This window comes from Natator depressus, chromosome 14, assembly GCF_965152275.1.
Source record: "Natator depressus isolate rNatDep1 chromosome 14, rNatDep2.hap1, whole genome shotgun sequence".
Lineage (NCBI taxonomy): Eukaryota > Metazoa > Chordata > Testudines > Cheloniidae > Natator > Natator depressus.
The window spans coordinates 41845059-41871216 of NC_134247.1; the positions used below are offsets into that span (position 1 = coordinate 41845059).

Genomic DNA, 26158 nt, shown 5'->3' on the forward strand with positions numbered 1-26158 from the left:
TGGCTGGAGCTCTAGGCCCTTTAAATCACTGCCCGAAATCCAGGGCTCTGGCAGTGGGGCTCGGGCGTTGATTTAAAGGGCCAGGGGCTCTGGCCACCGCTACTGCAGCGGAGCCCTGGGCCCTTTACATCGATGCCGGAGCTCCAGGGCTCCAGGCCACTGCTGCAGCTACTGCTCCTGCCATGATTTAAAGAGCCTGGGGCTCCCAGTCCCTGCTGCCGCAGCAGCCGGAGTCCTGGGCCCTTTAAATCTCAATTTAAAGGGCCCAGGGATTTATCCACTACAAGAAGGATGTGGATAAATTGGAGAGAGTCCAGCGAAGGGCAACAAAAATGATTCGGGGTCTAGAGCACATGACTTATGAAGAGAGGCTGAGGGAGCTGGGATTGTTTAGTCTGCAGAAGAGAAGAATGAGGGGGGATTTGATAGCTGCTTTCAACTACCTGAAAGGGGGTTCCAAAGAGGATGGCTCTAGACTGTTCTCAATGGTAGCAGATGACAGAACGAGGAGTAATGGTCTCAAGTTGCAATGGGGGAGGTTTAGATTGGATATTAGGAAAAACTTTTTCACTAAGAGGGTGGTGAAACACTGGAATGCGTTACCTAGGGAGGTGGTAGAATCTCCTTCCTTAGAGGTTTTTAAGGTCAGGCTTGACAAAGCCCTGGCTGGGATGATTTAACTGGGAATTGGTCCTGCTTCGAGCAGGGGGTTGGACTAGATGACCTTCTGGGGTCCCTTCCAACCCTGATATTCTATGATTCTATGAAAGACCCCACCAATTCCGGTTGAGGCCCCGCCCCCTGCTCAGGACTCTGGCGTACCACTAAGTCCTTTAAGTTACTTTCACCCCTGACCATTGGGAAGGAAACAGACGCATGTGGGGAAGGCTGGTAGCAGAACCTCATGTTTCACATGCCTGGGGAAGTTCAGGATTTAGCCAAAATCAAAGTCGGTGGAGTTGAGGATGTGGCTGGCTCCCCTTCTCTGGTTTGCCCTGCTTAGCTTGTCTTTCAAGATCAGGGTGATGAAAGCTCAATGGTGCCATGCTGTGTCCCAGAAGTCAGGGGGTGTGAGGTATACCCCAGGGTACAATCTGGATTGTTGAACTGCTTAATTCTCCATCCCAGGGCATCTTTCATACTGCTTCCCAGGGTGAATAAAAATAATTATTTAAAAAAATATATCAGTTTTTTAATTTAAATTGGATTTTTTTTGATAAAATGCTTTTTAAGGAAAACACTTATCTAAAGATAGTTTTAATTAAGATATCTTTGAGCTATAATGTATTTCATCAGAGAATAGGGATTATAAATTCTAATTCTATAGTATGAGACAATATATTCATGTAATGTTTAAGAAAAGTTTTGTACATGAGTTCCAATAGTTGATGGATTAGGGACCCAATTTTATGGGGTTCCACAGGCTTCTGTATAGATTATTTAGGCTAATCTATCCATCTACCCAGTGCTTAGTCTCGAAGATCCCGTCAGAGATGCTTAGTTTTCCAGTTTTCAGACTGTGGCTTTGTGTTTTCAGAGGTAACATGCTTGTTAACAGTAAAAATGTTTTAAAATAAATTAATATATAGAGGTGAGAAATAACAGACCTCACCTCTATTGTCCCTCTGCAAATTTGTGTACACAGAGTCAATCCCTTACCTCTCTCCAAAAGTGCAAAGTTTCAAAAAGTTGAATGAATAGAAGACTGTTGGAGGCGGAATAGATCTGGACAAGGAGAAGATGTCTGGAGATAAATGTGAGATGTGATGGACATATGCTTTTCTGTTAAAATATTATATCTTTGCTGTTAAAGAAAAAAATCCAGAATACTTAACGTTGTTTTTTTATTTATTTAAATAAAACAATTTAAATGTCTGTCTGGTGATGTTCTCCTCCTAATACAGCATGACACGAATGAAATAACCAAACAATGATATAACCAAATGAAAATAAATGAAATGAAATAACCAAACATTCATTGTCTGATGTAACTGTAAAACTCATCTGAAAAGTTTTCAAAATAAATCACTGTTTAAAAATGTATCGTGTGTACCTTCTAAAAATGAAACCTACATTTATCTCTGAGTTGTGAAGAATATGTATTAAGGTTATTACAACCAACAAGAATGCACTTTTATGTAGAACACCATGATGAAATCAAATCCACCCTGCTGCTTCCCTGTGTGAACAACAAACCCCTCAGCGCTCTGCTCACACACAGCCACTAGCATCCAAACTCACTCCTGGCTGCACTGTACTGAGTGTGACTAGCCAGACACTCATGAAGTTACTAAATGACACAGCAACATCAGCCACTTTTCTACTCCCAGCCTTGCACCCCGGGAATCTGCATCTTGGACTGCTCAGTCTGTTCACTTTGCTGGACAAACTCAATAATTAGTGGGTCATCCCCCCCGCAAAGGGGTCGGATTAGGCCACAGTCTTGTTCTCTCAACTCAAATCCCCCAAACACTTCAATGAAAACACACAGGTCCAGACAAAACACTAACCGCGACCAATGGGAGCTTCGGGGGAGGTAACTGGACCCCTGTGCTCTCCCTCCCGCAGGTCCCGGCAACTTCCTGGAACGGTGTGGGGGCAGGGCAGATAGGTGGGGGGAGGCTCACGGGGAGCTGGCGGGCCATAGAAAATAACCCCGCGTGTTTGAGACCCCTGACTTATGGGGTCTTTCTCCTCTGTGGCTTAACTGATGTCTAATTAGTTGTGACTTCCAAATGAAACATTTCCCGCATTTGAGGCATTGAGAGGGTTTCTCTCCATAGTGGTTTCTCCCATGGTTATTAAGATCTGAGAGCTTATTGAAGCTTTTGCCATGGTCCAAGCATTGAAGGGGTTTCTCTCCAGTATGGATTGTCTGACGTGTCACAAGCTGTGATCTCACAATGAATCCTTTCCCACACTGCAGACAGTGCCAGGGTGTCTCTTCCTTGGGATTTGTCTGCTGCGCCCTGGGAATCTTTGGCTCCTCCCCCACCATTAGTAGATTCATCCACTTTGTTCCTGGGGTGGTTTCCCAGAAGCCTCTCTGACCTGTGCCAATTTCCCCAGGCTTCTCCCTGCTCCTAGGAATGGGAAAAATTCCCTTCAGCTCCTCCCAAAAAGGTCCCCTGTGGTTGCACTTCTCCAGGAACTTACTGATGATGATTCCCGTCCTTGTTCTCACTTCCCCACTCAGCACCTGCTGGGAGAGACACAATTCAGACAGGAGTCATTGTGCTGGGGAGAAACAGGAATAGCACCGAGGGAAAACCTAACACAAAGACTGAGCAATTGGATTCTGCTTCCACATCCCACCCAAACACTGACAAGGAAGGAAAGCTGGGAAGCAAACTCCTGCAGCTAAGAGGCTGGGTGGAATGCCCTGAGCGATAACTGCTGACTACAGCCCTGTCCTGGCTGAGATGAGAAAGAACTGGGGGCATTACTCACACCTCATTTTGGGATTCTCAACTTTTTTCTTATTTCTCCACATGGTTTCTGTGTCAGTCCTCACCTGTGTGGGTGCATCTCAGAAGCCCTCCTTCCTTCCAGGCCTGGAGATCGGGCACCAACGGCTCTTCCCCTCATTCCAGCTGGGCGATCAGCTCAGGTTTGGGAATGGGAAATCCTGTGGAGAAGGTGAAATGAGTCCGGATCAGGGTGCATGGAGCATTGGTGGAGGATCTGTCACAAAGGACATTCCGTGAGTGGAACCTGCCCCTGTGCTCTGCTGTAGGAACGGGGAATCCAAGAGGATTGGGAAATTATCACTGAGTCCCATTCCACAGATGAAGTTGTCTGGGGAGGTGAGTTGAATTATTATTACACCCTCACTAGGCCTTCCCAGGATCTGTGCGCTCTGGGGGCCTTGCTGACTCACACACAGGTCTGCACTTAAGTCCCTGCCTCTTTCTAAACCTGCAGAGCCCAGAGCCCTCCCCATGCATGGAGCTACTCTCAAGAAGGGAAGTGAACAGGGATTGTATGTGCAGCGAAGAAACAAGACAGGACAATGCTGGATTTATGCCCCTTGAAAGCTGGAGGGGTAGGGATGGTTTAGCTTGTCCATTGGGTTTTGACACCCTTGTCTCACTGGAGAGGGCAAGGAGATGCAAGTATTTCTCACATGGCAGCTGTGCATTATGGAACCCATTTGGCTCTGATCTAACTGACCGGCAAAGAACCTGACCACATTCAGATATGCAGGTCCCACGGCTTCTAATAACTGAGGGGACAGGAATCCCTTACCCAGCGAGGTCACCGTCTCGTAGTTCTCCTGCATGACGTTCCTGTAAAGGGCTCTCTATGCGGGGTCCAGCAGAGCCCCCTGCCCCTGGGTGAAATAAATAGCCACCTCCTCGAAGGTCACCGGCATCTGAAACGCCAAGAGTCCCTCACTCAACACTTGCTGCCCCAGATACAATCCCACTACTCATGGGAAAGGAAACAAACTGTGAAGCTGTGGGAGGGCCAGAGTAGCAGAATCCCACCCTCACCCTGCTCAGAGCAGCCAGGAGGCTTCAGGGGGTGGAGAAGGTGAGAGCTCCCTGTCTGCCCCAGCACACGGAGCAGAGCAGGGTCTTCTCATTTCCCACACGCTTGCCAGCCACAGACTGGGACAGGAAGAAGAGCTCTGAGCCGGGGACAGGAATCCCGACAGCTTCCCTTCGTATTTCACAGCAGCCTCTGGCCAGTAAGGTCAGGCTCCAGCACTGGGAGTCTGGAAAATGTTCCCAGCCCTGCCGAGGGGGGGTTATATCCTGTTTGAGAAATGGGGGAATGTCCTCTCTCCCCTCCCCTGCCACCAATGGGCCTACTCAGAAACTCAGCAGGTTTCTCACACCCTGTCTCCTCCCTGCCTCTCCCTCCCCCCCGCCCAGCAGCTTCCTGAAAATCCCCTACCTGAGCTGGCTCCATTACAGCCACTTCCCTTCCTTGTCTCCTGGAAGGCAGGATGATCTGGAGCGAAACATGGACATGATTCCTCAGCCTGTCGGGGCGACAGGGGCGATGGGCGAGGTTACAGAAGGGGCTTCAGTCCATGTCACCCCCAGATTCCCTCCAGGCTCTTTAGACCCTCCCAGTAACAGGAACTCAGAGCCAAATGCTAGAAAAAGAGAAGAACCAAAGGGGCCATTTGTGGGGATTGCCCCCCACTGCAGTGTAAACCCTTTTCCCTTAGCAGCAGCAGGAGCCCTCTGGTGGCATCACGTGAGAATGAGCTGCCCTGGACTCCCCCAGCATCCCCCAGGGACAGGCAGGCAGAGGCTGATCCCATTGGCCCATCGGTGTTCCCCCCTGCCAGAGCCAGCAGTGACTCCGATCTGACTCTGGTGTGGCTGAGATCCGAGTCCTGCAGGGAAATCAGACCAGGGCCGTGGGCAGACTCCACAATTTATCAGACACAGACCTCACCAGCATGGGTGTGTCTGACAATAACACACTGAGAGCCGTGTGTGTGTGTGTGTGTGTGTGTGTGTGTGTGTGTGTGTGTGGGCGGGAGGGGGGATAGGTTGGGTTTTTGCCTCTTAGCCTCTGCACCCTGTAGGGTTAGTCCCCCGATCACTCCCAAACGTGGTTTGACCAGTTCCAGGAGGAAAAGAGTTTCTCTCCGTTCCTCCCCAGCCTTGTGTCCGATGGGGTGGAGAAGCTGCCTTGGCAACTCCCTTCTCCTGCCTCCCCACATCCCCCCTTTCCCTCGCAGTGCCACCCACTCACATCTTCCCCCATTCCAGCCTCGCTCCCCTCAGCCTCACAATCCCCTGGATGCCCCTATCTTCCCTTCAATGCACCCCAGCCCCCATCCCAGCCTGTCCCCTGCATCCCCAGCACCCGCCTCCTGCCCCCACTCCGCTCCCCCCGCACCTCTTTATCCTCCTCCCCCTACAGCCCAGGTGCATGTGTGTGTGGGGGGACACTGCTTCCTGGGGCAGGGGGATGAGTGGTTATTAAAACAAGTGTCCCCAATTAAAGGTTCTCCTGATCCCAAAGGATCAGCTACACACCCAGGTCAATAGACAAATCAGATCTTACTCAGAAATCATGCGGTCGCTAATCCTTTAGTATCTAAAATTTAAAGGTTTATTAATAAAAAGAAAGGTAAGAGTTAAAATTGGTCCAAGGACTCAAATACATACAATAATCACAAAACTCTTGATTCAGGCTTATAGCAGTGATGGAATAAACTGCTGGCTTAAGTCAAGTTTCTGGTTACTTCCAAATCATTAGAAGGACCTCTGTTCCCTGGTTGGAACACTCCCCTTGGGATAAGTGCATAGTCCAGAGGTTTGAGCAGCAGAGAAGCTGGAGGAGGAAAGAGGCAAGATGGAGATGTTTCCAGGGCCTTTTGTATCTTCTTTTGCCATGTGGAGGGAATCCCATTGTTCTTACTGTGGAAAAGAACAGTAACAAGATGGTGTCCAGTCACATGAGCCACCACATGGGCAAATCACCCATCCATGCATGACTCAGTTCTTTGCAGGTAGAAGCCATTGCCCACAGGCGAGTTTAAATGTTCCCAGGAAGGCTGGGAAGGGACAGCTCAGTGGTTTGTGCATTGGCCTGCTAAACCCAGGGTTGTGAGTTCAATCCTTGAGGGGCCATTTGGGATCTGGGGCAAAAATTGTGGATTGGTTCTACTTTGAGCAGGGGGTTGGACTAGATGACCTCCTGAGGTCCCTTCCAACCCTGGGATTCTATGATTCTAAGGCTCATCAGATGTGGATTGGGGTCTCCAAATGCCCATTGTCAGCCATGTACTTCTTGATGGGCCACTCAATTTGAATAGTCCCTTCACAATATGCTGGCCAACTGCTTCACTGGTGCTATTCAGAATTAAACTCATAGAAATACATGTAGCCAATACTCATAATTTCAAATACAAAAATAACACATGCATACCAATAGTATAATCATACCCAGGTATTGATATCGTTTCCCTAGGCACCTCACGAGACCACTTTTGCACAGGTTTGTTGCAAACATAGAACAGTGGTTGCAAAAATGATCTATATGTTCATATTTTAATCAGATCACGTCATACAGGGGACACAGCAGCCTTTTGTCCTTGCTCCCAGCTTCTTGCTGTGGTGACAGACTGCAGCCCCTAGTCTAGCCCTTCCCTCATGGGCAAACTGCAGTTCTTGGATGGGCCACTCTTTTGCAGCAAGTGGGACAGACCCACTTGCTTTTCTGGGCTCCACCCCCAGGACCCTCTAGGACCAGCACTTACTGCCTCTCCTCCAAGTTCTGGTGCTTACCTCTTTATCCCTGGGCCACTTCCCCATAGCCCCAGCACCTTCCCTGCCCCCTATCGGGGCTTCAGTCTGGCGGGCAGTCAGGCTGGAGCTCCACTTGCTCTCCTGACCCCACCCCGCAGTGCTCTTCCCCTCACACTTCCCTTTATAGACAGCTAGTCCTTTTCCCTCAGGCTGGAGAAAGAGACTGCTCCCTGCTCTCCTGAACAGTCCTTTTTATATGGCTCTCACTGGCCCTTATTGGCTGCTCCATCAAGTCTTCTTTCCATTGGCTCTCTCTGCAAGCCCTCCTCTCGTTGGCTGGGCCAAAATTGTTATGTGTAATATTTTCATAAAACAGTCTACTTCAAAATCAAATAAAAAAGTTAAATCAAAAGGCAAATGTTTGTTTTATTCAACTTAAAGTACAAAGTGTTTAATATCAAAAAAATATAATATACTAAAGTCTAATATATTTGCTTAAGTAAAACAAAAAAGAATTTCATTGGCCAAATCCTTCAATTAAAAAAATTGGTATTACAATTTGCACACCAACAGCCTTTAAAAACAAAAACATAAAAAATTAACCCACTCCCCATATTGTACATAAAATCAATAAACAACAAAAACACTCAAGCCTCATTAACAATGCCTTATAAGGAATATAGGAAAACAACTCCATATTAGTACAGCAAAGTTGTTTATCAGCGTGAACGAAATCTGCAGTTACCAAGCACAATATTGCAGCTGGGGGTTTTTACAGAGCTGGCTGGTGCAATAACATACAGTTGGGGATCTTTCGGACACTGCTTGGTCCCCCTCAGCCCCCCTTCCAGCCCCTTCCCACATACCCAAAGTGGCTTAACTGATTATCTGTGTCAACAGACACAGGCCTACTGCACTTTACTATGCTGGCCTAAGTCATACAGGACACAGGCCTGTAGGTTTCTTGCGTTACAGCATTTCCATATAATACACTTTCCTCTCTATAGATCAAGTTTAGGCCTGAGAAATTGTCCGCACACCCCATAACCTCAGCCATACAGAACACAACGCCATCCACGGCCTCAGGAACACCCCTGACATTCTAATCAAAGGGGCTGACAAAGGAGGTGCTGTAGTCATCATGAACAGGTTGGATTATGAACAGGAGGCTGCCAGGAAACCTTCCAACACCACATTCTACAGGCCACTGTCCTCCGATCCCACTGAGGAGTACCAAAAGAAACTACGCTGCTCAAGAAACTCCCTGCTACAGCACGGGAACAAATCTACACAGACAAGCCCCTAGAGTCCCGACCAGGGGTATTCTATCTGCTACCCAAGATCCATAAACCTGGAAATCCTGGATGCCCCATCATCTCAGGCATTGGCATTCTTAGAGCAGGATTATCTGGCGATGTGGACTCTCTCCTCAGACCCTATGCTAACAGCACTCCCAGCTATCTTCGAGACACCACCGACTTCCTGAGGCAACAACAACCTATTGGTGATCTTACACCAATATTCCACACAATGATGGGCTAAAAGCTGTCAGGAACATTATCCCTGATGAGGCCACGGCACTCCTGATGGCTGAGCTTTGTGACTTTGTCCTCACCCACAACCATTTCAGATCTGGGGACAATTTATACTTTCAAGTCAGCAGGACTGCTATGGGTACCCGCATGGCCCCACAGCATGCCAACATCTTTATGGCTGACTTAGAACAACGCTTCCTCAGCTCTCGTCCCCTAGCGCCCCCTCCTCTATTTGCGCTACATTGATGACATCTTCATCATATGGACCCATGGGAAGGAGGCCCTTGAAGAATTCTGCCAGGATTTCAACAATTTCCCCCCCAGCATCGACCTCAGCCTGCACCAGTCCACACAAGAGATCCTGGACACTATAGTACAAATTCGTGATGGTCACATAAATACCACCCTATACTGGAAACCTACTGACCTCTATACTTACCTACATGCCTCCAGCTTCCATCCGGGACACATCAGACGATTCATTGTCTACAGCCATGCCCCAAGATACAACCGCATTTGCTCCAATTCCTCAGGCAGAGACAAACACCTACAAGATCTTTATCAAGCATTCTTAAAACTACAATACTCACCTGGGGAAGTGAGGAAACAGACTGACAAAGCAAGATGGAGACCCAGAAGTCACCTTCTACAGGACAGGCCCAACAAGGGAAATAACAGAACACCACTGGCCATCATGTACAGTCCCCAGCTAAAACCTCTCCAGCACATCATCAACGATCTACAACCTATCCTGGAAAACGATTCCTCGTTCTCACAGACCATGGGAGGCAGGACAGTCCTCGCTTAGAGACAGCTCCCAATCTGAAGCAAATACTCACCAGCACCACACCACAGAAACACTAACCCAGGAACCAATCCCTCCAACAAATCCCATTGCCAAATCTGTGCCCATATCTACTCTAGCGACACCATCATAGGACCTAACCATATCAGCCACGCCATCAGGGGCACATTCACGTGCACATCGACCAATCTGATGTATGCCATCATGGGCCAGCAATGCCCCTCTGCCACGTACATTGGCCAAACCGGACAGTCTCTATGTCAAAGAATAAATGGACACAAATATGACATCAGGAATGGTAACATACAAAAGCCAGTAGCAGAATATTTCAATCTCCTTGGACATTCAATAACAGATTTAAAGGTAGCCATCCTTCAACCAAAAAACTTCAAAAACTGACTTCAGAGAGAAACTCCAGAGCTACAATTCATTTGCACACTTAACACCATCAATTTGGGCCTGAATAGGGACTGGGAGTGGCTGGCTCACTACAAAAGCAATTTTCCCTTTGTTGGTATTGACCCCTCCTCATCAGTCATTGGGAGTGGACCACGTCCATCCTGTGTGGATTCTCCCATTTTTAATGAGGTATGATCTGTGTCTGAAACTTATCCCACAGTCTAAGCTCTTGTGGGGGTCTCTCTCTTGTGTAGATTCTTCCATGTTGAACGAGATCTGATCTCCATGTGAAACTTTTCCCACAGTCCAAGCACTTATAGAGTCACTCTCCTGTGTGGATTCTCTGATGCTTCACCAGCGCCGGTCTCCAGCTGAAACCTTTCCCACAGTCCAAGCACTTGTGGGGTCTCTCTCCTGTGTGGACTGCCTGATGTTGAACAAGGTGTGACTTTCTTATAAAACTTTTCCCACAATCCAAGCACTTGTGGGGTCTCTCTCCTTTGTGGATTGCCTGATGATGAACAAGGTGTGACCTCAGCATGAAACTTTTCCCACAGTCCAAGCACTTGTGCGGTCTCTCTCCTTTGTGGATTGCCTGATGATTAACAAGGTATGACCTCTGCATGAAACTTTTCCCACAGTCCAAGCACTTGTGGGGTCTCTCTCCTTTGTGGATTGCCTGATGTTGAACAAGGTGTGACCTCTGCATGAAACTTTTCCCACAGTCAAAGCACTTGTGGGGTCTCTCTCCTGTGTGGATTGCCTGATGTTGAATAAGGTGTGACTTTCTTATGAAACTTTTCCCACAGTCAAAGCACTTGTGGGGTCTCTCTTCTGTGTGGACTACCCGATGTTTTACAAGGTATGACCTCTGTTTGAAACTTTTCCCACAGTCAAAGCACTTGTGGGGTCTCTCTCCTGTGTGGATTGCCTGATGTAGAACGAGGCGTGACCTTTGTATGAATCTTTTCCCACAGTCCAAGCACTTGTGGGGTCTCTCTCCTGTGTGGATTGCCTGATGATAAGCAAGATCTGCCTTGCATATGAAACTTTTCCCACAGTCCAAGCACTTGTGGGGTCTCTCTCCTGTATGGATTTTCTGATGTCTAACAAGCGCCGACCTCCATGTGAAACTTTTCCCACAGTCCAAGCACTTGTGGGGTCTCTTTCCTGTGTGGATTACCTGATGTTTAACAAGCACCGACCTCCATGTGAAACTTTTCCCACAGTCCAAGCACTTGTGGGGTCTCTCTCCTGTGTGGCTTTTCTCATGTGAATTTAGTGCTGACTTTGAACTGAAACATTTCCCGCATTCAACGCATTGAATGGGCTTGTCTACAGTGTGTCTTCTCCCATGGTTATTAAGATCTGTGTGCTTACTGAAGCTTTCCCCCCTGTCCAAACACTGAAATGGTTTCTCTTCCGTATGAACTGTCTGATGTGTAACAAGTTGTGATCTCACAATGAATCCTTTCCCACACTCAAGGCAGTGCCAGGGTGTCTCTTCCTTGGGATTTGTCTGCTGCTCTCTGGGATTCTCGTCTCCTCCCCCACCATTAATAGATTCATCCACTTTCTTCCTGGGTTGGTTTATCAGAAGCCTCTCTGACCTGTGCCAATTTCCCCAGGCTTCTCCCTGATTCCAGCAATGGGAAAAATTCCCTTCAGCTCTTCCCAAAAAGGTCCCCTGTGGTTCCACTTCCTCAGGAACTGCCTCGTGATGATTCCCCTCCTTGTTCTCACTCCCTCGCTCAGCACCTGCTGGGAAAGACACAATCCAGAGAGGAGTCATTGTGCTGGGGAGAAAGAGGAATAGCACTGAGGGAAAAGCCAACACAAAGACTGAGCAATTGGATTCTGCCTCCACATCCCACCCTAACACTTACAAGGAAGGAGAGACGGGAAGGGTGGAATGGCGTGAGCAATATCTGCTGACCATAGCCCTGCTCTCGGTGAGATGAAGAAGAACTGAGGGCGTTACTCACATCATATTTTGGGATTCTCAACTTTTTCCTTCATTCCCTAGATGGTTTCTCTGTCAGTCCTCACCTGTGCTGGTGCATCTCACAAGCCTTCTGTCCTTCAAATCCTGGAGATCGGACACCCACAGCTCTTCCCCTCGTTCCAGCCGGGCGATAAGCTCAGGTTTGGGAACGGGAAATCCTGTGCAGAAGGTGAAATGAGTCCGGATCAGGGTGCATGGAGCATTGGTGGAGGATCTGTCACAAAGGACATTCCGTGAGTGGAACCTGTCCCTGTGCTCTGCTGGAGGAACGGGGAATCCAAGAGGATGGGAACAGGGTCACTGAGCCCCCTTGCGCAGAGGACGTTGTCCGGGGAGGTGAGTTGAATTATTACTACACCCTCACTAGGCCTTCCCAGGATCTGTGCGCTCTGGTGGCCTTGCTGACTCACACACAGGTCTGCACTTAAGACCCTGCCTCTTTCTCAACCTGCAGAGCCCAGAGCCCTCCCCATGCCTGGAGCTATTCCCAAGGAGGGAGATGAACAGAGATTGTATGTGCAGCCAAGAAACAACACAGACAAGACAATGCGGATTTATGCCCCTTTGAAAGCTGGAGGGGTGGGGATGGTTTAGCTTGTCCATTGGGTTTTGACTCCCGTGTCCCAGTGGAGAGGGCACCGAAATGCATGTATTTCTCACATGGCAGCTCTGCATTCTGGAACCCATTCGCCTCTGCTCTAACTGACCATGGAAAAACCTGACCACATTAAGACACGTAGACCCTGTAGATTCTAATAACTGAGGGGACGGGAATCCCTTACCCAGCGAGGTCACCGTCTCGTAGTTCTCCTGCATGACATCCCTGTAGAGGGCTCTCTGAGCGGGGTCCAGCAGAGCCCCCTGCCCCTGGGTGAAATAAACAGCCACCTCCTCGAAGGTCACCGGCATCTGAAACACCAAGAGTCCCCCACTCAGCACCTGCTGCCCCAGCCACAATCCCACTACTCATGGGAAAGGAAAAAAAAACGTGAAGCGGTGGGAGGGCCAGAGTAGCAGAATCCCACCCACACCCTGCTCAGAGCAGCCAGGAGGCTTCAGGGGGCGGAGAATGTGAGAGCTCCCTGTCCGCCCCAGCACACAGAGCAAGCCAGGATCTTCTCATTTCCCACACCTGCCAGCCACAGACTGGGACAGGAAGCAGAGCTCTGAGCCGGGGACAGGGACAGGAATCCCGACAGCTTCCCTTCGTATTTCACAGCAGCCCCGGGCAAGTGGGGTCAGGCTCCAGCACTGGGAACCTGGAAAATGTTCCCAGCCCTGCCGAGGTGGTTATATCCTGCCTGAGAAATGGGGGAATGTCCCCTTCCCCTTTCCCTGATACAATGGGCCTACTTAGTAAATCAGTAGGTTTATCAAACCCTGACTCCTCCCTCCCCCGCCCAGCAGCGCCCTGAGACTCCCCTACCTGAGCTGGTTCCAACACAGCCATTTCCCTTCTCTGTCCCCTGGAAGACTGGCTGATCTTTAGTGAAACGTGGACCTGATTCCTCAGCCTGTCGGGGCGAGAGGGAGGTTACAGAAGGGGCTTCTGTCCTGTCACACCCCGATTCCCCCCAGACTCTTCAGACCCTCCCAGTAACAGCATCTCTGAGCCAAATGCTAAAAGAAGGGAAGAATCAAAAGGGCCACTTTGGGAGATTTCCACCCATTGCAGTGTAAACCCCTCTCCCTTAGCAATACCTGGAGCCCTCTGGTGGCATCACCTGAAGATTGAGCTGCCCTGGACTCCCCCGGCAGCCCCCAGGGACAGGCAGGAAGAGGCTGATCCCATTGGCCCATCCGCGCACCCCCCTCCCTGAGCCAGCAGTGACTCCGGTCTGACTCTGGTGTGGCTGAGATCTGAACCCTACAGGGAAATCAGACCAGGGCCCTGGGCAGCCCCCAACACCCAGGGCACACAGACCCCACCACCACAGGGGTGTCTGACAATAACACACTCAGAGCCGGGTGTGTGTGTCGTGGGGGGGGGGGGGTTGGGTTTTTTTCCGTGTAGCTTCTGCACCCTGAGGGGTTAGTCCCCTGATCGCTCCCAAAGCTGAGAAGAGCTTCTCTCCGCCCGCTTCCCCACATCCCCCCTTTCCCTCGCAGTGCCCCCCACTCACGTCTTCCCCCATTCCCGACCTCGCTCCCCTCAGCCCCACAGTCCCGCGATCCCCCTCCATTGCCCCATCTTCCCTCCAGTGCACCCCTGCCCCCATCCCAGCCTGTCCCCGGCATCCCCTGCACCCGCCTCCGGCCCCTCTTTATCCTCCTCCCCCTGCAGCCCAGATGTGACGGGGGGGGGGGCCCGCTGCAAGGGGGGGATGGGAGGGTCTCTCTTACCTTCCCTCCGAGCGGGGCCTCCCCGGGGCAGGGGCCGGGCCGGGAAGGGGCCCTGGCCGGGCTGGGGGCTCTGCCCTGGGAGAGGCTCCTGGGGAGCAGCGGGCAGGGCCCGTCTGGAGGTTCCCCCGTCCCGGCTGCAGCCCGGGCTCCGGGCTCCCAGCACCAGCCGCCGGGGCTCGGGGATCTCGCCGGGAGCCTGGGAGCCAGAGTCCCCGCAGCGGCTGCGAGTCACTTCCTGCGGCCGGGCCTGAGCCCCGCGATCGCTCCCCCCAGAGCCGCCCCCCAGCCGCTCCTGGGTCCTAGCGATCAACCCACCGCAGTATCAGCATCCCTGTGCCCGGCCCCTGTTACACTCACAGGCTCCAAGGCACAAGGGACCATCATGAGCATCTTGCCCAGGGGTTCTCACGACCAAATTTGGTGGCCTCAGAGTGTGGCCAGCAACTCTCGCTGGTGCCCGCTCTGACACTTGCCCCTATAATCCTAATTAACTTTCCTAGAAACCAATCAATATGCACAGAGGTAAGACGGGGGAACACTCCTCCTAGCGTGGGGAACTTTTCTGGCTTCTACGGAGCACCAGAGGAACTGGCTAGCAAAAGGAGCTGAGTCCTTTACCCAGAGGCCTGCATAACCTCGAGGACCCCTGCCCGCTTCCACTCTGGACCCGTAACCCCAAGGCTGGGCCCAGGGCTCCTGAGGTGCTCGACCCCCAATCTTGTGATCACTCAGGACAGCTGTCCCCATTCTGGGGTGTTCTCTCCACTCTGGATGCTTCCTTCATCATTGCACAGAGTTAAGAACAAATACAATTTATTAAACAGCAAGTAATATAAAAATAAAGAGAAAAGTGGGCAAGATGAAAGGAAAACATGACATCCCGCTCTGTGCGGGGGAACCCCAACCAACCCTCTCTGGAATGCCAGGGCACTTCACAGTCTGTCCCTCCCACGTCCCAGGCCTCCTGCCCAGGCCCGGCCTGTGCTGCAGGCATGCCCAGGGTTGGACACTAACTCTGGTGTTGGCCTCAGGCTCTAGGTAGTAGGACCCTTCTTCCTAGCGTCAGCTGCTTCCTGTCAGGGTTATGATCCCCCACCCAGTCTGGCCTGCAAGGCCTCTTGGCTGAGGGCCTCTCCTTGCCCTGGGCCCTTTGCCCAGGGTCCCCTTCGCTCCCGGCTCCCAGCTGCTCCAGTTTCCCTCTGCCTCCAGCCCAGCCCAGCCCTCCTCTCTTCTTAGCCCCTCCTGCTCTGCTCTAGCCCAGCCAGCTCCAGCTGACAGGAAGGAGAGGACCCCAGTTGCTGACTCCCTCATTGGCCTGCCTGCCCTGTCAATCAGGCTGACCTACAGCATTGCCCCCCCCGCCCCCGCCAGTCTCAGGGTCTTCATTTCTCATTGGCCCTTCCCCTTTCTTTTGGTGTTCGGAGAAGGCCTAATGAATGGCCAACCCATTAAGTTTCAGTAAGGGGCCAACAATCCCCTTACTCCTATAAACATGAAAATCATAGTTTCTTTATTGGCAGTTAGTAAATCCGCTGCTGTAAAAAAGGGTATTTCTATGTTTGCTAAAAATTTTCTCAACCTCTCAGCTAGCGACTCGGGTTGCCAATTTGGTAATATTTTAAAAATGGACACTCAAGTAGGAGTGCTGCAACCTCCCTTGCCCCACCTCTTCCCTCCAAGGCCCTGCTCCGACTCCACCTCTTCCTCCAAGGGTCTACCCGCCCTCCACTTCTCTTTCCCCCTTCCCTGCCTAGGTCAGGAAGGGCTTGTCTGTGGAGCCGGGGCTGGGAGCTGCAGCTGCCCAGTGCAGGTAGGAGGCAGCCCCGGCTGAGTCGGGTCTGGTGCGAGTGATGACCCAGTGCCTCCCCATCTGCAGGAACTCGACTTTGGCTGTCCGGTCAGTAGATGTGATCAGACATTGTCAGGTCCCCTTTTCCACTGGACTTCATGGTTGAAAACCGGGCACGTGGCCACCCTAACAGAACCCACTGTGCTGGGAATGCGTCAGGGACAAGTTCTGCTTTCCGATGGTGGAGGAAGGAACCCGGGGGCAGGTGGGTTAGACTCAGTTCTGACCAGCAGGGAAGAATTCATTGGTTGAGATGAAATTACTGTAAAGTGGGTGCACAACTAAAGACTGCACTCAGAGTAGTTATTTATGGTCTGGTGTCAAACTGGGAGGGGAATGGTGCGGGGAGGGGCGGGAGAGGGAGAAGCTCCAGGTTGCCTCCCTCACTCTTTATGGGGAAGAGGCAGTGGAGGGGGGCAGCCCAGCAGGGAACGGGGCCTAGATGGGGAGCAATTCACACAGAGCTTGTACGGCAGACACGTTCCTGGGAGAGAGCTGCTGCTGGAGTTGGCAGAGCGGGCTCTCAGTTCCCCACATTGCCCCTCCTAGGTTGGTGGAAGTGCTCCTGGTGAGGACACACCCCACCGACCCAAGAAGGATAGTGTGGACATCATCTACTGCACTCATTATTGGAGTGGTTATAAGTCAACCTAATACAGGTCAACTTAAGTTTGGACTGTTGACGTACCCTTACAAGCAAAAGGATTTCTCTCCCCCAAAAGCTTTCAGCAGTCCATGCTCATTGGAAAGCCTTCCAGCTCGGACCACTCCCCCAGCTCAATGATGCTCCTCTTGTCTTTCAAGGGATCTTGCTGCCCTGAGTAGAGATGGGGCCAGAACCCCTTTCCCCGCTTCTTGTACTCGGATCCTTTATACTTGAAAAGTCTTTGCTGGGTCATGGGGTCAGGGAACTCCGTGGCATAAGTGAGCTGCACACTGCGCTACAGATGAAGTGCAAGTTTCTTTGTTTACCCCTTTCTTCCTGTTGGTGGAAATCTCAGAGAATCCTTTAAGACTCAAAATCAGGGGAAGAAATTTACCCATTTTCCTCTCCAGTGGCTAAACCGGCTTCACTTCTCGCCTCATTATTCGGCTGTATTAGTTACAAAAGTTTTAGCATCATCATAAAAGAAAGAGAACAAAAGAGAAAACAACCTTCCCATCTACAAATGATCTGGACCAAACCTAGAAAAAGCCGGGAAGCAATTTTACCAATAGATGGAAACAGGACTATAAGATCTGAAGGTCCAACTGTGCTTTGAAGTTCATTGAGATTTCCCTGCCCACTCCAGGTCTGTGACACTTCCTTCTCCAGCCCTCCGAAGTCTGACTAAGATCATAGACATCAAAGCTGTGACTCCTAAGCATGGAGAGCCAGGGACAGGGTGGTACGTGACACCGTGGCAGATGGAGGTATAGAACGGAGGCAGGTTAAACTTTACATGGCTGGGACAGAGGCTGCTGTGTGGAGAGAGGAGCGTGACAGTGAGAGGGGAGGAGGGAATCTCTCGCACTCGCCCCATTGCCCTGAAATAGCACAGAAGCGAAAACACCACATTTTACTGTCCCTTCTCCCACCTTTTTAGCATCTAGTTAATTCTGGCCCATAAGGGATAAAATGTACAAACACTAAATGCTTTTCAGCACGGCCTGGAGCAATGCGAGACTATCTGGGAATGAGACAACCTGGCCCCGAAGGGGGAACTCAGGGACTAGCAATCATTCTGCTAACGGGAGGTCGGGCGTCAGAAACTGTGTTCCCGGTAGGCTACGCAGCTGCACTGCAGGCTATGCAGGGCCGTGGAGGCAGGCAGGGAGAGGAGCCCCTCCCCAGGCTTGGCCCAGGTCCACTGGAGCTGCTGGGGAGAGGAACCCCTCCCTCAGCCCGGCCCAGGACCACAGGAGCTGCCGTGGCTGGGGAGAGTTGCCTCTGACCTGGCCCCAAACTGCTCTGGTGAGAGAGGGCTGGGGGAGTCCTCTCTCCACTGCAGTCTGAACCCCAAACCCCTCATCCCCAGTCCCAGCCCCCACATGCCTAGCCAGAGCACTCACCCCTCCGCACCCCATCCCTCTGTCCCAGCCCTGAACCCCCTCTCACACGTCAACCTCCACATCCCCAGCCCCACCCCAGAGCCCGCACCTGAATCCAGAGCCCTCAACCCCCGCATCTCATCCCTGTCCCAGTCCTGAGCCAGTTCCCACACTCCGAATCCCTCGGCCCCACCCCCACCCCATGAATTTTGTTCTGTGCGCCAATATGGAGATGATGGGTCACATACTGGTGCGTAGAACCAAATTCATTCCGCACTTGGACGTAAAAACTGAGGGAACACTGGTCAGAACACATCAGATGCTGAGCGGGGTCCAGCAGAGCCCCCTGCCCCTGGGTGAAATACACAGCCACCTCCTCGAAGGTCACCGGCATCTGAAACAAGAGTCCCCCACTCAGCACCTGCTGCCCCTGCCACAATCCCACTAATCATGGCAAAGAAAGAAAAGAGTGAAGGGCCAGAGTAGCAGAATCCCACAGGCACCCTGCTCAGAGCAGCCAGGAGGCTCCAGGGGCTGGGAGAGGGTGAGAGCTCTTTGTCCCCCCAGCACACGGAGAAGGGGAGGGTCTTCTCATTTCCCACACGCCTGCCAGCCACAGGCTAAGTCGGGAAGCAGAGCTCTGAGCCGGGGACGGGGACAGGAATCCCGACAGCTTCCCTTCATATTTCACAGCAACTGTTACGAATTATTCCAGTTAGGACACGCACATTCGTTTCTAGGCTGAGGCAACCAAATAAAGACAGACTGCAGAGTGTCTCAGAGTTTGTAGGTTTATTACGCTCGAGCGTGGTACCGTTCTCTTAAGCAGAGCGGGACCCCGATTACAGGTTACACAAAGATTATATACTGTTGGCAAAACATCCTGCCTGTGTGCCTCGGGGCTGGGGCGGGGGGAGGCCTAACCCAATAAACAGGCCTTCTGCTTATCTATCACCAATCCCCTGCAGCCACCTTCCCCCTGCAAAAACGCTGAATTAGCAGCTATTTCAGGCACCTCGGCTGGTTCCTGTCTCCTTTGTTTCCCTTCTCTTGAAACTATCCAGCTGTCCACCCTGAAGGATCCTCCTCCCTTGGTACGTCATGTGCTTGCTTCTAGTTAATGGCCGACAGGAAACCCAAAATGGAGTCACATATGCTAACTAGGTTGATTTCCCCTGACAGTCCTTTCTTTTGTTATGTACGTCAGTAAACTATATCGGGGCAGAATAACCTCGATGCAAAATTAAAATTTGCCGGCCCGCACATACTATAGCATTGTAGGCATAGAAAAAGTAATACAAAAAGAGAAACAGCCATAAGAATGAGGTACAAAATACGCCTTCCCCAAGCCCCCAAGTCTGGCAGCCAGGAGGTGAGCCAGCTCCAGGCCTCATGGAATCCGGTACTGGTGTCGTCAAGGGTGACACGGTGAAGTGAGGTGGCCTGCTGCATAAGGGTGCGGATATCGGCTTCCACCCTGCGGTGTTGATTCACAAAGACACAACAGCTTGAGTTAACAAGAGCACAACCCCCCCCCTGGTTTGCAAGGAGATAGTCTAAGGCTAAGGGGTTCTGCAGTGTGGTCTGACATAACTGAGTCACCTCCATTTGAAGGGTAGACAAGGCGTCTGCAGTGGCATTTGCCATTAATTCTAAGGCTGCAGAAATATTAACTGTAGCCTTTTCCAATTCACTCAGCCCCACCCAGGGCAAAAACCAACGAACAAAGGAGTGAAAGCCTGTAGGCCGTTCAGAGAGAGGATTTAATGGGACATTTCGTCGGCTCCTCCATACCAGGTTCCCAATTTCCCCCTGGGCCAGGGTCTGGTGTACTGTAACAGCGGGTACTAAGGTGCATGGACCACACCAACCTGCCGGGAGGACCGTATAAGCTGTGTGGTTGCACAACCAGAACCAGCCTGATCCCTCAGGGACCAGTCACGGCGCCCTGGAATACCTGGGGGGACTTGCCGCACCAGAGCTAATGCGGGTGGTATCACTGGACCCTACAAAGTTACCCACAAAAACTGTATTTTTAAAATTCTTACGTCATGACACACATAAAGCATAACTACCCTGGGCCACCATATCAATAGACCAAGTTTGGATTGTAACACTCCAGTTAAATGGAGTGTCTGTCCATAATCCGGCCAGGAGGGTTCGGTTGAGAGGGATAGGCTCCCTTACCAACGGGATTCCCTGGCCTATGTACGTGGGGGTATGAATACAGACCCAACACCACGTTCGGTTAACCCCCTGTGCTATAGCATGGGTTAAATCCAGGAAGCTGTTGCCTTCCCATCCGTGTACAGAACTCGAGAATAGAGAGGGGATTCCACAGGCCACCCATACCAGTATTTGCATCCTCCCGTGTACCACGCACAAAACAGGACAACAAATATAAGTCCAAGTAACAAGAAAACAAGAAGTCCTGATGGAGTCTTGAGACCCCAATAGTTGAATCCAGCAGAATCCGCTCGTATTTGTGGGCCCAGTGAGGAGAGAGCGCTTGCGTTGTATGCTGGTTTAAGAGAACCTCAACTTCGTGGGGGACCCAGACAGTCAAAGGGTGCCCCAGAACAATAGGGCGTGACCGTTCCACCATAAGGGCTGCAGCGGCAATGGACCGCACACAGGAGACCGATCCCCGAATGATCGGGTCTAAGTGTACGGAATAGTAAGCGATGGGGCGTGGGCGATCCCCTAGGTACTGCAGTAGGACAAGACTGGCCGACTGGGGAATCAGTGTCAGGACAGTACTCGGATCAGGGACCACTTGGTGGGGGGTTATAACATAACTATTTATCGCACGCAGATCTTGAACGAACCGATAAACTGGGTGCCCATCTGGGCCCGGTTTTGGCTTTTTCACAGGAAGGATAGGAGCATTAGAATCATAGAATCATAGAATATCAGGGTTGGAAGGGACCTCAGGAGGTCATCTAGTCCAACCCCCTGCTCAAGGCAGGACCAATCCAATTTCCCCCCCAGCATCGACCTCAGCCTGCACCAGTCCACACAAGAGATCCTGGACACTATAGTACAAATTCGTGATGGTCACATAAATACCACCCTATACTGGAAACCTACTGACCTCTATACTTACCTACATGCCTCCAGCTTCCATCCGGGACACATCAGACGATTCATTGTCTACAGCCATGCCCCAAGATACAACCGCATTTGCTCCAATTCCTCAGGCAGAGACAAACACCTACAAGATCTTTATCAAGCATTCTTAAAACTACAATACTCACCTGGGGAAGTGAGGAAACAGACTGACAAAGCAAGATGGAGACCCAGAAGTCACCTTCTACAGGACAGGCCCAACAAGGGAAATAACAGAACACCACTGGCCATCATGTACAGTCCCCAGCTAAAACCTCTCCAGCACATCATCAACGATCTACAACCTATCCTGGAAAACGATTCCTCGTTCTCACAGACCATGGGAGGCAGGACAGTCCTCGCTTAGAGACAGCTCCCAATCTGAAGCAAATACTCACCAGCACCACACCACAGAAACACTAACCCAGGAACCAATCCCTCCAACAAATCCCATTGCCAAATCTGTGCCCATATCTACTCTAGCGACACCATCATAGGACCTAACCATATCAGCCACGCCATCAGGGGCACATTCACGTGCACATCGACCAATCTGATGTATGCCATCATGGGCCAGCAATGCCCCTCTGCCACGTACATTGGCCAAACCGGACAGTCTCTATGTCAAAGAATAAATGGACACAAATATGACATCAGGAATGGTAACATACAAAAGCCAGTAGCAGAATATTTCAATCTCCTTGGACATTCAATAACAGATTTAAAGGTAGCCATCCTTCAACCAAAAAACTTCAAAAACTGACTTCAGAGAGAAACTCCAGAGCTACAATTCATTTGCACACTTAACACCATCAATTTGGGCCTGAATAGGGACTGGGAGTGGCTGGCTCACTACAAAAGCAATTTTCCCTTTGTTGGTATTGACCCCTCCTCATCAGTCATTGGGAGTGGACCACGTCCATCCTGTGTGGATTCTCCCATTTTTAATGAGGTATGATCTGTGTCTGAAACTTATCCCACAGTCTAAGCTCTTGTGGGGGTCTCTCTCTTGTGTAGATTCTTCCATGTTGAACGAGATCTGATCTCCATGTGAAACTTTTCCCACAGTCCAAGCACTTATAGAGTCACTCTCCTGTGTGGATTCTCTGATGCTTCACCAGCGCCGGTCTCCAGCTGAAACCTTTCCCACAGTCCAAGCACTTGTGGGGTCTCTCTCCTGTGTGGACTGCCTGATGTTGAACAAGGTGTGACTTTCTTATAAAACTTTTCCCACAATCCAAGCACTTGTGGGGTCTCTCTCCTTTGTGGATTGCCTGATGATGAACAAGGTGTGACCTCAGCATGAAACTTTTCCCACAGTCCAAGCACTTGTGCGGTCTCTCTCCTTTGTGGATTGCCTGATGATTAACAAGGTATGACCTCTGCATGAAACTTTTCCCACAGTCCAAGCACTTGTGGGGTCTCTCTCCTTTGTGGATTGCCTGATGTTGAACAAGGTGTGACCTCTGCATGAAACTTTTCCCACAGTCAAAGCACTTGTGGGGTCTCTCTCCTGTGTGGATTGCCTGATGTTGAATAAGGTGTGACTTTCTTATGAAACTTTTCCCACAGTCAAAGCACTTGTGGGGTCTCTCTTCTGTGTGGACTACCCGATGTTTTACAAGGTATGACCTCTGTTTGAAACTTTTCCCACAGTCAAAGCACTTGTGGGGTCTCTCTCCTGTGTGGATTGCCTGATGTAGAACGAGGCGTGACCTTTGTATGAATCTTTTCCCACAGTCCAAGCACTTGTGGGGTCTCTCTCCTGTGTGGATTGCCTGATGATAAGCAAGATCTGCCTTGCATATGAAACTTTTCCCACAGTCCAAGCACTTGTGGGGTCTCTCTCCTGTATGGATTTTCTGATGTCTAACAAGCGCCGACCTCCATGTGAAACTTTTCCCACAGTCCAAGCACTTGTGGGGTCTCTTTCCTGTGTGGATTACCTGATGTTTAACAAGCACCGACCTCCATGTGAAACTTTTCCCACAGTCCAAGCACTTGTGGGGTCTCTCTCCTGTGTGGCTTTTCTCATGTGAATTTAGTGCTGACTTTGAACTGAAACATTTCCCGCATTCAACGCATTGAATGGGCTTGTCTACAGTGTGTCTTCTCCCATGGTTATTAAGATCTGTGTGCTTACTGAAGCTTTCCCCCCTGTCCAAACACTGAAATGGTTTCTCTTCCGTATGAACTGTCTGATGTGTAACAAGTTGTGATCTCACAATGAATCCTTTCCCACACTCAAGGCAGTGCCAGGGTGTCTCTTCCTTGGGATTTGTCTGCTGCTCTCTGGGATTCTCGTCTCCTCCCCCACCATTAATAGATTCATCCACTTTCTTCCTGGGTTGGTTTATCAGAAGCCTCTCTGACCTGTGCCAATTTCCCCAGGCTTCTCCCTGATTCCAGCAATGGGAAAAATTCCCTTCAGCTCTTCCCAAAAAGGTCCCCTGTGGTTCCACTTCCTCAGGAACTGCCTCGTGATGATTCCCCTCCTTGTTCTCACTCCCTCGCTCAGCACCTGCTGGGAAAGACACAATCCAGAGAGGAGTCATTGTGCTGGGGAGAAAGAGGAATAGCACTGAGGGAAAAGCCAACACAAAGACTGAGCAATTGGATTCTGCCTCCACATCCCACCCTAACACTTACAAGGAAGGAGAGACGGGAAGGGTGGAATGGCGTGAGCAATATCTGCTGACCATAGCCCTGCTCTCGGTGAGATGAAGAAGAACTGAGGGCGTTACTCACATCATATTTTGGGATTCTCAACTTTTTCCTTCATTCCCTAGATGGTTTCTCTGTCAGTCCTCACCTGTGCTGGTGCATCTCACAAGCCTTCTGTCCTTCAAATCCTGGAGATCGGACACCCACAGCTCTTCCCCTCGTTCCAGCCGGGCGATAAGCTCAGGTTTGGGAACGGGAAATCCTGTGCAGAAGGTGAAATGAGTCCGGATCAGGGTGCATGGAGCATTGGTGGAGGATCTGTCACAAAGGACATTCCGTGAGTGGAACCTGTCCCTGTGCTCTGCTGGAGGAACGGGGAATCCAAGAGGATGGGAACAGGGTCACTGAGCCCCCTTGCGCAGAGGACGTTGTCCGGGGAGGTGAGTTGAATTATTACTACACCCTCACTAGGCCTTCCCAGGATCTGTGCGCTCTGGTGGCCTTGCTGACTCACACACAGGTCTGCACTTAAGACCCTGCCTCTTTCTCAACCTGCAGAGCCCAGAGCCCTCCCCATGCCTGGAGCTATTCCCAAGGAGGGAGATGAACAGAGATTGTATGTGCAGCCAAGAAACAACACAGACAAGACAATGCGGATTTATGCCCCTTTGAAAGCTGGAGGGGTGGGGATGGTTTAGCTTGTCCATTGGGTTTTGACTCCCGTGTCCCAGTGGAGAGGGCACCGAAATGCATGTATTTCTCACATGGCAGCTCTGCATTCTGGAACCCATTCGCCTCTGCTCTAACTGACCATGGAAAAACCTGACCACATTAAGACACGTAGACCCTGTAGATTCTAATAACTGAGGGGACGGGAATCCCTTACCCAGCGAGGTCACCGTCTCGTAGTTCTCCTGCATGACATCCCTGTAGAGGGCTCTCTGAGCGGGGTCCAGCAGAGCCCCCTGCCCCTGGGTGAAATAAACAGCCACCTCCTCGAAGGTCACCGGCATCTGAAACACCAAGAGTCCCCCACTCAGCACCTGCTGCCCCAGCCACAATCCCACTACTCATGGGAAAGGAAAAAAAAACGTGAAGCGGTGGGAGGGCCAGAGTAGCAGAATCCCACCCACACCCTGCTCAGAGCAGCCAGGAGGCTTCAGGGGGCGGAGAATGTGAGAGCTCCCTGTCCGCCCCAGCACACAGAGCAAGCCAGGATCTTCTCATTTCCCACACCTGCCAGCCACAGACTGGGACAGGAAGCAGAGCTCTGAGCCGGGGACAGGGACAGGAATCCCGACAGCTTCCCTTCGTATTTCACAGCAGCCCCGGGCAAGTGGGGTCAGGCTCCAGCACTGGGAACCTGGAAAATGTTCCCAGCCCTGCCGAGGTGGTTATATCCTGCCTGAGAAATGGGGGAATGTCCCCTTCCCCTTTCCCTGATACAATGGGCCTACTTAGTAAATCAGTAGGTTTATCAAACCCTGACTCCTCCCTCCCCCGCCCAGCAGCGCCCTGAGACTCCCCTACCTGAGCTGGTTCCAACACAGCCATTTCCCTTCTCTGTCCCCTGGAAGACTGGCTGATCTTTAGTGAAACGTGGACCTGATTCCTCAGCCTGTCGGGGCGAGAGGGAGGTTACAGAAGGGGCTTCTGTCCTGTCACACCCCGATTCCCCCCAGACTCTTCAGACCCTCCCAGTAACAGCATCTCTGAGCCAAATGCTAAAAGAAGGGAAGAATCAAAAGGGCCACTTTGGGAGATTTCCACCCATTGCAGTGTAAACCCCTCTCCCTTAGCAATACCTGGAGCCCTCTGGTGGCATCACCTGAAGATTGAGCTGCCCTGGACTCCCCCGGCAGCCCCCAGGGACAGGCAGGAAGAGGCTGATCCCATTGGCCCATCCGCGCACCCCCCTCCCTGAGCCAGCAGTGACTCCGGTCTGACTCTGGTGTGGCTGAGATCTGAACCCTACAGGGAAATCAGACCAGGGCCCTGGGCAGCTCCCAACACCCAGGGCACACAGACCCCACCACCACAGGGGTGTCTGACAATAACACACTCAGAGCCGGGTGCGTGTGTCGTGGGGGGGGGGGGGGGTTGGGTTTTTTTCCGTGTAGCTTCTGCACCCTGAGGGGTTAGTCCCCTGATCGCTCCCAAAGCTGAGAAGAGCTTCTCTCCGCCCGCTTCCCCACATCC

At 51.3% G+C, this 26158-nt stretch overlaps 2 pseudogenes; both read right to left on the minus strand.

Moving 5' to 3' along the window:
• Positions 1-2602: 2602 nt before the first annotated feature.
• LOC141998509 (zinc finger protein 620-like) lies at positions 2603-5043 on the minus strand (annotated as a pseudogene).
• A 3059-nt stretch (positions 5044-8102) lies between these two features.
• The window catches only part of LOC141998048 (uncharacterized), a 30430-nt pseudogene continuing 12374 nt past the window's right edge, over positions 8103-26158 (minus strand).